Source organism: Ranitomeya variabilis, chromosome 3 (genome assembly GCF_051348905.1).
Source record: "Ranitomeya variabilis isolate aRanVar5 chromosome 3, aRanVar5.hap1, whole genome shotgun sequence".
In the NCBI taxonomy this organism is placed as follows: Eukaryota; Metazoa; Chordata; class Amphibia; order Anura; family Dendrobatidae; genus Ranitomeya; species Ranitomeya variabilis.
In genome coordinates, this window is record NC_135234.1 from 495,666,671 (window position 1) to 495,675,456 (window position 8,786).

The following is an 8,786-nucleotide window of genomic DNA, read 5'->3' on the forward strand; positions in this document are numbered from 1 at the left end:
AAAGTTGTTTTCCAATTTGTCCTGAGTACGCTGATACCCCCTATGTGGGGGGTAACCACTGTTTGGGCACATGACAGAGCTCGGAAGGGAAGGAGCGCCATTTGGAATGCAGACTTAAATGGATTGGTCTGCAGGCGTCACGTTGCATTTGCAGAGCCCCTGATGTACCCAAACAGTACAAACCCCCCACAAGTGACCCCATATTGGAAACTAGACCTCCCAAGGAACTTATCTAGATGTGTTGTGAGAACTTTGAACCCCCAAGTGTTTCACTATAGTTTGTAACGCAAAGCCGTGAAAATAAAAATTCTTTTTTTTTTCACAAAAATGATTTTTTAGCCCCCAGCTTTGTATTTTTACAAGGGTAACAGAATAAATTGGACCCTAAAAGTTGTTTTCCAATTTGTCCTGAGTACGCTGATACCCCCTATGTGGGGGGTAACCACTGTTTGGGCACATGACAGAGCTCGGAAGGGAAGGAGCGCCATTTGGAATGCAGACTTAAATGGATTGGTCTGCAGGCATCACGTTGCATTTGCAGAGCCCCTGATGTACCCAAACAGTACAAACCCCCCACAAGTGACCCCATATTGGAAACTAGACCTCCCAAGGAACTTATCTAGATGTGTTGTGAGAACTTTGAACCCCCAAGTGTTTCACTACAGTTTGTAACGCAAAGCCGTGAAAATAAAAATTCTTTTTTTTTTTCACAAAAATGATTTTTTAGCCCCCAGCTTTGTATTTTTACAAGGGTAACAGAATAAATTGGACCCTAAAAGTTGTTTTCCAATTTGTCCTGAGTACGCTGATACCCCCTATGTGGGGGGTAACCACTGTTTGGGCACATGACAGAGCTCGGAAGGGAAGGAGCGCCATTTGGAATGCAGACTTAAATGGATTGGTCTGCAGGCGTCACGTTGCATTTGCAGAGCCCCTGATGTACCCAAACAGTACAAACCCCCCACAAGTGACCCCATATTGGAAACTAGACCTCCCAAGGAACTTATCTAGATGTGTTGTGAGAACTTTGAACCCCCAAGTGTTTCACTACAGTTTACAACGCAGAGCCGTGAAAATAAAACATATTTTTTTCCCACAAAAATGATTTTTAGCCCCCCAAATTTTTATTTTCCCAAGGATAACAAGAGAACTTGGACCCCAGAAGTTGTTGTTCAATTTGTCCCGAGTACGCTGATAACCCATATGTTGGGATAAACCCCTTTTTGGACGCACGGGAGAGCTCGGAAGGGAAGGAGCACTGTTTTACTTTTTCAACGCAGAATTGGCTGGAATTGAGATCGGACGCCATGTCGCGTTTGGAGAGCCCCTGATGTGCCTGAACAGTGGAAACTCCCCAATTCTACCTGAAACCCTAACCCAAACACACCCCTAACCCTAATCCCAACGGTAACCCTAACCCTACCCCTAACCTCACCTCTAACCGTTTAATGAACATTTTCTGACAGTCATAAGTGCCACGTATTTAAGTGCCACATATTTAAGTGCCACATATTTAAGTGCCACGTGTTTCAGTGCCACGTGTTTCAGTGCCACGTGTTTCAGTGCCACGATATTTCAGTGCCACGTATTTCAGTGCCACGTACTATAAATACTATAACTATGTGGTTATACGTGGCACTGAAATATCGTGGCACGTAAATACGTGGCACTTAAGTACGTGGCACTTAAGTACGTGGCACTTAAATACGTGGCACGTAAATACGTGGCACGTAAATACGTGGCACGTAAATACGTGGCACTTAAGTACGTGGCACTTAAGTACGTGGCACTTAAGTACGTGGCACTTAAGTACGTGGCACTTAAGTACGTGGCACTTATATACGTGGCACTTATATACGTGGCACTTATATACGTGGCCACTGAAATATCGTGGCACTTATATACGTATATAAACGTATATTTTAGTGCCACGTATTTCAGGTTAGGGGTAGGGTTAGGGGTAGGGTTTTTTTTTTTTGTTTGTTTTCTTGTGTTTTTCTATAAAAACGCATGCGTCTAAAAACGCATGCGTTTTACCACGTTTACATGCGTTTTTTCACACATGCGTTTTTTTAAAAAACGCATGCAGATAAAAACGCAAGTGTGAAACCAGCCTAAAAGACGCTTTTTATAGCAAAAAAGTTTTTGCGTCTCCACATTTTGAGACCTATAATTTTTCCACATTTTGGTCCACAGAGTCATGTGAGGTCTTGTTTTTTGTGGGACGAGTTGACGTTTTTATTGGTAACATTTTCGGACACGTGACCATTTTTGATCACTTTTTATTCCGATTTTTGTGAGGCAGAAGGACCAAAAACCAGCTATTCATGAATTTCTTTTGGGAGAGGCGTTTATACCGTTCCGCGTTTGGTAAAATTGATAAAGCAGTTTTATTCGTCGGGTCAGTACGATTACAGCGATATCTCATTTATATAATTTTTTTATGTTTTGGCGCTTTTATACGATAAAAACTATTTTATAGAAAAAATAATTATTTTGGTATCGCTTTATTCTCAGGACTATAACTTTTTTATTTTTTTGCTGATGATGCTGTATGGCGGCTCGTTTTTTGCGGGACAAGATGACGTTTTCAGCGGTACCATGGTTATTTATATCCGTCTTTTTGATCGCGTGTTATTCCACTTTTTGTTCGGCGGTATGGTAATAAAGCGTTGTTTTTTGCCTCGTTTTTTTTTTTTTTCCTTACGGTGTTTACTGAAGGGGTTAACTAGTGGGGCAGTTTTATAGGTTGGGTCGTTACGGACGCGGCGATACTAAATATGTGTACTTTTATTGTTTTTTTTATTTTATTTAGATAAAGAAATGTATTTATGGGAATAATATTTTATTTTTTTTTTCATTATTTTGGAATATTTTTTTTTTTTTTTTTTACACATTTGGAAAAATTTTTTTTTAACTTTTTTACTTTGCCCCAGGGGGGGACAATACAGATCGGTGATCTGTCAGTTTGCATAGCACTCTGACAGATCACCGATCTGAGGAAAGTGCAGGCTGCTTCACAGTGCCTGCTCTGAGCAGGCGTCTGTGAAGCCACCTCCCTCCCTGCAGGACCCGGATCCGCGGCCATCTTGGATCCGGGTCTGGGAGCTGCAGGGAGGGAGGTAAGACCCTCGCAGCAACGCGATCACATCGCGTTGCTGCGGGGGGCTCAGGGAAGCCCGCAGGGAGCCCCCTCCCTGCGCGATGCTTCCCTGCACCGCCGGCACATCGCGATCATGTTTGATCGCGGTGTGCCGGGGGTTAATGTGCCGGGGGCGGTCCGTGACCGCTCCTGGCACATAGTGCCGGATGTCAGCTGTGATAATCAGCTGACACCCGGCCGCGATCGGCGGCGCTCCCCCCGTGAGCGCCGCTGATCGCGTATGACGTACTATCCCGTCGGCGGTCATACGGGCCCACCCCACCTCGACGGGATAGTACGTCAGATGTCAGGAAGGGGTTAAAATGATAGACTGTTCATGTCTTTGTCAGTGGGCAAACTTACAAAATCAGCAAGGGATCAAATACTTATCTTCCCCACTGTATGTCTCACACTGGTACTGCAAGTCAGGGTGCACATGACGAAACGGGGTGGGTGCGCACATACCCTCTGGATCACACAGGTATTATTTATCTAACCACTGAGCTGTAATAATTCTTCCATTGCATGTACTCTGACACATTATAGAGCTGTGTATTATTCAAGAATGCAGCTCTTTACTTGTATTACTATTATATATGTCAATTGTGTTATACCCTACAATGACATAATGTTATCTTTACTTTAAGGCTCTACATGTTTTGTGCCTGCTTTCTTTCCATTGTTTAGGCTGCTCATCCTAATATATTGTTGTATCCAGTAGTTATTATGCTGTATATGCACTTACTTTTAGCTAGTCTATATTTTACCTTATGTGTGTTGTGGTGCAGTAAAAGGTGTAGTGCTGGACGGAAGATATATTTCTCCCAGCAGGATAAGTTTTGGCCTGTTATTTTCCTAAGGTTGAGGACCTGCAGTTGCAGCGCCCCAGAGTCCTGGTCGTTGCAGTGCTGTGGCTCCGCCACTATGGGGAGCTATGGTGCGTCTGATGGCACTGAAGGAGTTCATCTGATCAGGTATCACAGACACCAATACATTTCACAGCCGGGCCTCCGGGGGGAGCTAAGGGTTCTATTCACTAGGCCACTCCCCACCATAGTGGGTAAACTGGGGGTCAGGCAGGAAGTTAGATCAGAAAGCTGACTGGGTTGGAACCAGGCAACACCTTGTGGCAGAGGGTGTTGTGGGGGAAGATACAGTAGGGTCTCTGTCAGGGGTGGGATCCTGACAGAGGCTTGGCAACTTGAACGAACGTAACGGGACCGTGCCTGCTCAGGATAGCGGCGGTGCCCAAGGAAGGATTAGAAGCGAGATAGATTGTGCTGAGTGAGAAACGAGATCACGCAAAAGGAGAAATACCAGTAGGAGTCGTGCTGTAAGACCGAAGCAACATCCTACTGAGGCGCACTACCGGTGGCCGGAACGCCGAGGGAGTATCATAACATTCAGCTTCAAGCAATACTCCAAACAGCGGCAGGACAGTCAGTCTAAGGCGAGCTGTCTAACTTTAATCACCTATGCAGTCTTGGGGGGCAACTTGTGGAGAGGGGCGACTCTAGGGTCCCGGAAGAGCTCCGAGCCTACCCGTCAAACGGGTGCCGTCCCAACCAGAACACCAGGGAGGGACGGAGGATTAGCAGAACATCATCTAATCGAGTTGTGAGGGAACTTAAGAAACAGACACAACAGTTGTGGGGACTTTCTGTAAGCACAGCAGGGAAGGACCACAACACCTAGCGCTAGAAGGAAGGCACAGATTTCCACCTGCTAAGAGAACTCCGGAGGTGCCATTGGGCCGGCCGGACTTGCGCAGCCTGGTTATCCGGATTCCGAACTGAGGACCCAGAGATCTTCAGTAAAGAGGTAAAGAGACTGCAACCTGGTGTCCTCGTTATTTACTGCACCGCACCACCACAGCCTCACCACCACCTTCACCCGTCACATCATTCACTGCGCGCCCCTCGGCAGGGTCACGGACTGGGCCTAGCCACCGTGACAACCCCAGAGCAGAGACTCAGAGGCCCGGTACCGGGTACCCCTCGGCCCTGCGGCAGTGGAGGCGCTACAACTTGGCGTCACGAACAGGATCTACTTAAGCCTGAAGAATCAGGTCATGTGTGCCTTGGAACTGTGATTTACTGAGCTTGGACTGTACTTTATTGCAAAGACTGTGCTGTGCCATTTACCACCAAAATCCGCCGCCATTATAGCGTTGAGGAGAGCGCAGGAGAAGAAGAGGGGCGTGGAGTGGGCGTAGGCAAGCTGGAGAGCGCGAACAACAATGGCCGCCCAGTCTAAATATTTCTGTGTCCTGAGGACGTGTCCGTCAGCGGCTGAGGTCCGCCTCCTGATCCTGTTTGGATGGTGGAGACCATGGAGACGGGGCCGCCCACGAAAGAGACCGCGGGAAGAGGACACTGAAGAAGGAGAAAAGATGGCGACACCGGGAACACCGCGTGGGACTGACCCGATCCAGCCTGAGGCTGCGCCACTCAACACAGCCCCAGATGCGCCAACGTTGCGGGGACTGACCCTCACGGAGCCACCGATGGGCCGACCCCCCTTGCCACCGTCTGAGGAGTGTGTAGCTGCAGCCGAGGCCCGCCGGATAGCACGCCGCTTGGAGGCTGATGCCCACGTGCTCGCTCGGCTGGGCCAGCCCACGGAGGTCCGTTTGTCTCCGGTGTCCCCTGCTCCTCCCAACCCGGCCGCGGCTGAAAGTGCGCTGCAGACGCAGGGCCTGAAGATCATGCCAGAGGCTGGACACCTGCGGCGCTTGGTGGCTGCATGGCGAGACCGACCACAACCGGCAACCCAGGTTGATCTGACCAACGTCGCAGAGGTCCCATCGTCCCACTGGGGTGTAGTGGTCTCCTTCAACCCCCGACATGGAAGAGGGGTTATACAGGAGATCGGGGAGCCGCTACAAGTCCACGTGGACTGGGAGGAGGTAGAGCCCTGCGGAGGAAGGTTCGCTCGCGACCTGGAGCCAGGTGATGCTGTAACCTACACCAGGTGGAGGAGGGCAACAGGCGAAGCTGGCTGGATGGCGCGGGGCGTCCAGCGGTGCGTCGCACTCCAAGCCACTGCCGGAGCATCAGAGGATGAACCTCCTGCTGCAAAAGCCACAGAATCTGTCCCTGCGGAGCGGTGGGGAACCCGGACCCACCATGTACCTTGGAGGCGTCTAGGGTTAACTCTTAAGGGGATCCTTTTGTTGACCCGGGATCCCTATTGTTTTTTTTGTTTTTTCTAAGTTTTGCACAAGTTTCCAGAACTGCCGCAATCATGAACAGTGCATGATACAAACTTTTTGTACATAGTTTGCACCTTATTAAAGGTGCTCCCTACTGGTTTTACTTCAAAAAGGACTCTTTGTGAAGATACCACACTGGAACCTTTGCCGAGTACGGACTGGTAGCTTGAGAAGATATGCTACCTCATAGAGACTTGGTTCCCTCTGAAAGGGGATGTTCATTTATTGCACTTAAATGTTGATATTGCTTTAAAGGCTAAGAGATAGCAATAATGTTTGATGAAAGAAAGTGATGATAATGTTTATATGAGAAAGTTATATGTATCCAACTAGTTAATTGTAAAGAAATGCTGATGATGTTCTCCGAAAGAAAGTGAAAGATAGAAGAAGGATGCAGTGGGCCCGTAGGGGTAGACGTGGTGTCCAGCATGCATGTTAGTGAGAAAGATAATGAGAAGGTTTAATGTTCGATAAAAGAAACTGTTTTTGATAATGTTGATAGATAATGGGGATAGAAGGTGAACCCTGAGTCCTCAGAGGAGTCATGTAAAAATGGCTCGGTGCTCTTAAACTGAAAGTAATGTTATGCTCTATACTGTGTATAGTAGTTGAAGAGGCAGTAGGCCCGGGCTGAACGGGGCGGTCCTGCATAGAAAGGAGAGGCAGTAGGTCTGGTGCCGTTAGGACAGGCGGTCCTGCAGATTTAAAGAAGGAGAATGAAAAAGTTAAATTGCCTTATAATGTGATTATAAGAAGGTCTTTAGTGGATGCAGAGTGTATGTCCTTAAAGGCAATGTTAAATTATTGTTCAACAATTTTGCACTTAGTAGAATACCCGGTTGGGTAAAAGGAAAGTTAATTATAGCATGTTGCTATGATATCTAACCATGTTTGTAACGTTCAAGTGTCCTCACCTCCCATAAAGGGAAGCTCTGTTTAAGTATACTTATTGTTATTGCACTCAACAAAACTGTATGTCTTTTTGCTAACTTGTATTGTTGTTTTCTTCTCAGTCCCGGAGTACTGTGTTTAACCAGGGGGGAGTGCAGCGCCCCAGAGTCCTGGTCGTTGCAGTACTGTGGCTCCGCCACTATGGGGAGCTATGGTGCGTCTGATGGCACTGAAGGAGTTCATCTGATCAGGTATCACAGACACCAATACATTTCACAGCCGGGCCTCCGGGGGGAGCTAAGGGTTCTATTCACTAGGCCACTCCCCACCATAGTGGGTAAACTGGGGGTCAGGCAGGAAGTTAGATCAGAAAGCTGACTGGGTTGGAACCAGGCAACACCTTGTGGCAGAGGGTGTTGTGGGGGAAGATACAGTAGGGTCTCTGTCAGGGGTGGGATCCTGACAGAGGCTTGGCAACTTGAACGAACGTAACGGGACCGTGCCTGCTCAGGATAGCGGCGGTGCCCAAGGAAGGATTAGAAGCGAGATAGATTGTGCTGAGTGAGAAACGAGATCACGCAAAAGGAGAAATACCAGTAGGAGTCGTGCTATAAGACCGAAGCAACATCCTACTGAGGCGCACTACCGGTGGCCGGAACGCCGAGGGAGTATCATAACATTCAGCTTCAAGCAATACTCCAAACAGCGGCAGGACAGTCAGTCTAAGGCGGGCTGTCTAACTTTAATCACCTATGCAGTCTTGGGGGGCAACTTGTGGAGAGGGGCGACTGTTGTGAATCTGCTTTTGGGCTCCTTCTGGTGGTGGCTTGCGGTACTGGTGACTCGGGTGTGTTTTCTTTCTCAGTTCACTTGTTTTCATCAGTAGTGGGGAGTTGCTATTTATTCCTGCTCTTCAGTCATTGCCTTGCCGGCCATCAATGTAACCAGAGCCTTTCTGTTGCATGTTCCTGCTCCTAGACTACTGATCAGCTAAGTTGGACTCTTAGTCCTAAGTTTGTTTGCATTTTTGTTCCAGTTTACAGTTAAGTCATTCTCTGTAGCTGGAAGCTCTTGTGGGCTGAAATTACCGCTCCGGTGTCATGAGTTGACACATGAGTTTTAAAGTAATTTCAGGATGGTATTTTAAAAGGGTTTTCAGCTGACCGTGCAGTTCCCTTTTGTATCTTTCTACTATCTAGTAAGCGGACCTCGCTTTGCTGAACCTACCTTCATACTGCGTATGTCTTTTCCTCTGAACTCACCGTCAATATATGTGGGGGGCTTCTGTCTCCTTTTTGGGGGAATTTCCCTAGAGGTAAGCCAGGTCTGTTTTTTCCTCTACTAGGGTAAGTTAGTTCTCCGGCTGGCGAGAGACGTCTAGGGATAAAACGTAGGCACGCCCCCCGGCCACTATTAGTTGTGTGGTAGGTTTAGCTCATGGTCAGCTCGAGATTCCATCACCTAAGAGCTCGTTCGTTATTTATGTGTCCTGACGTTCCCCTGCCATTGGGAACCATGACAGTATGGCCGGCCACGTGT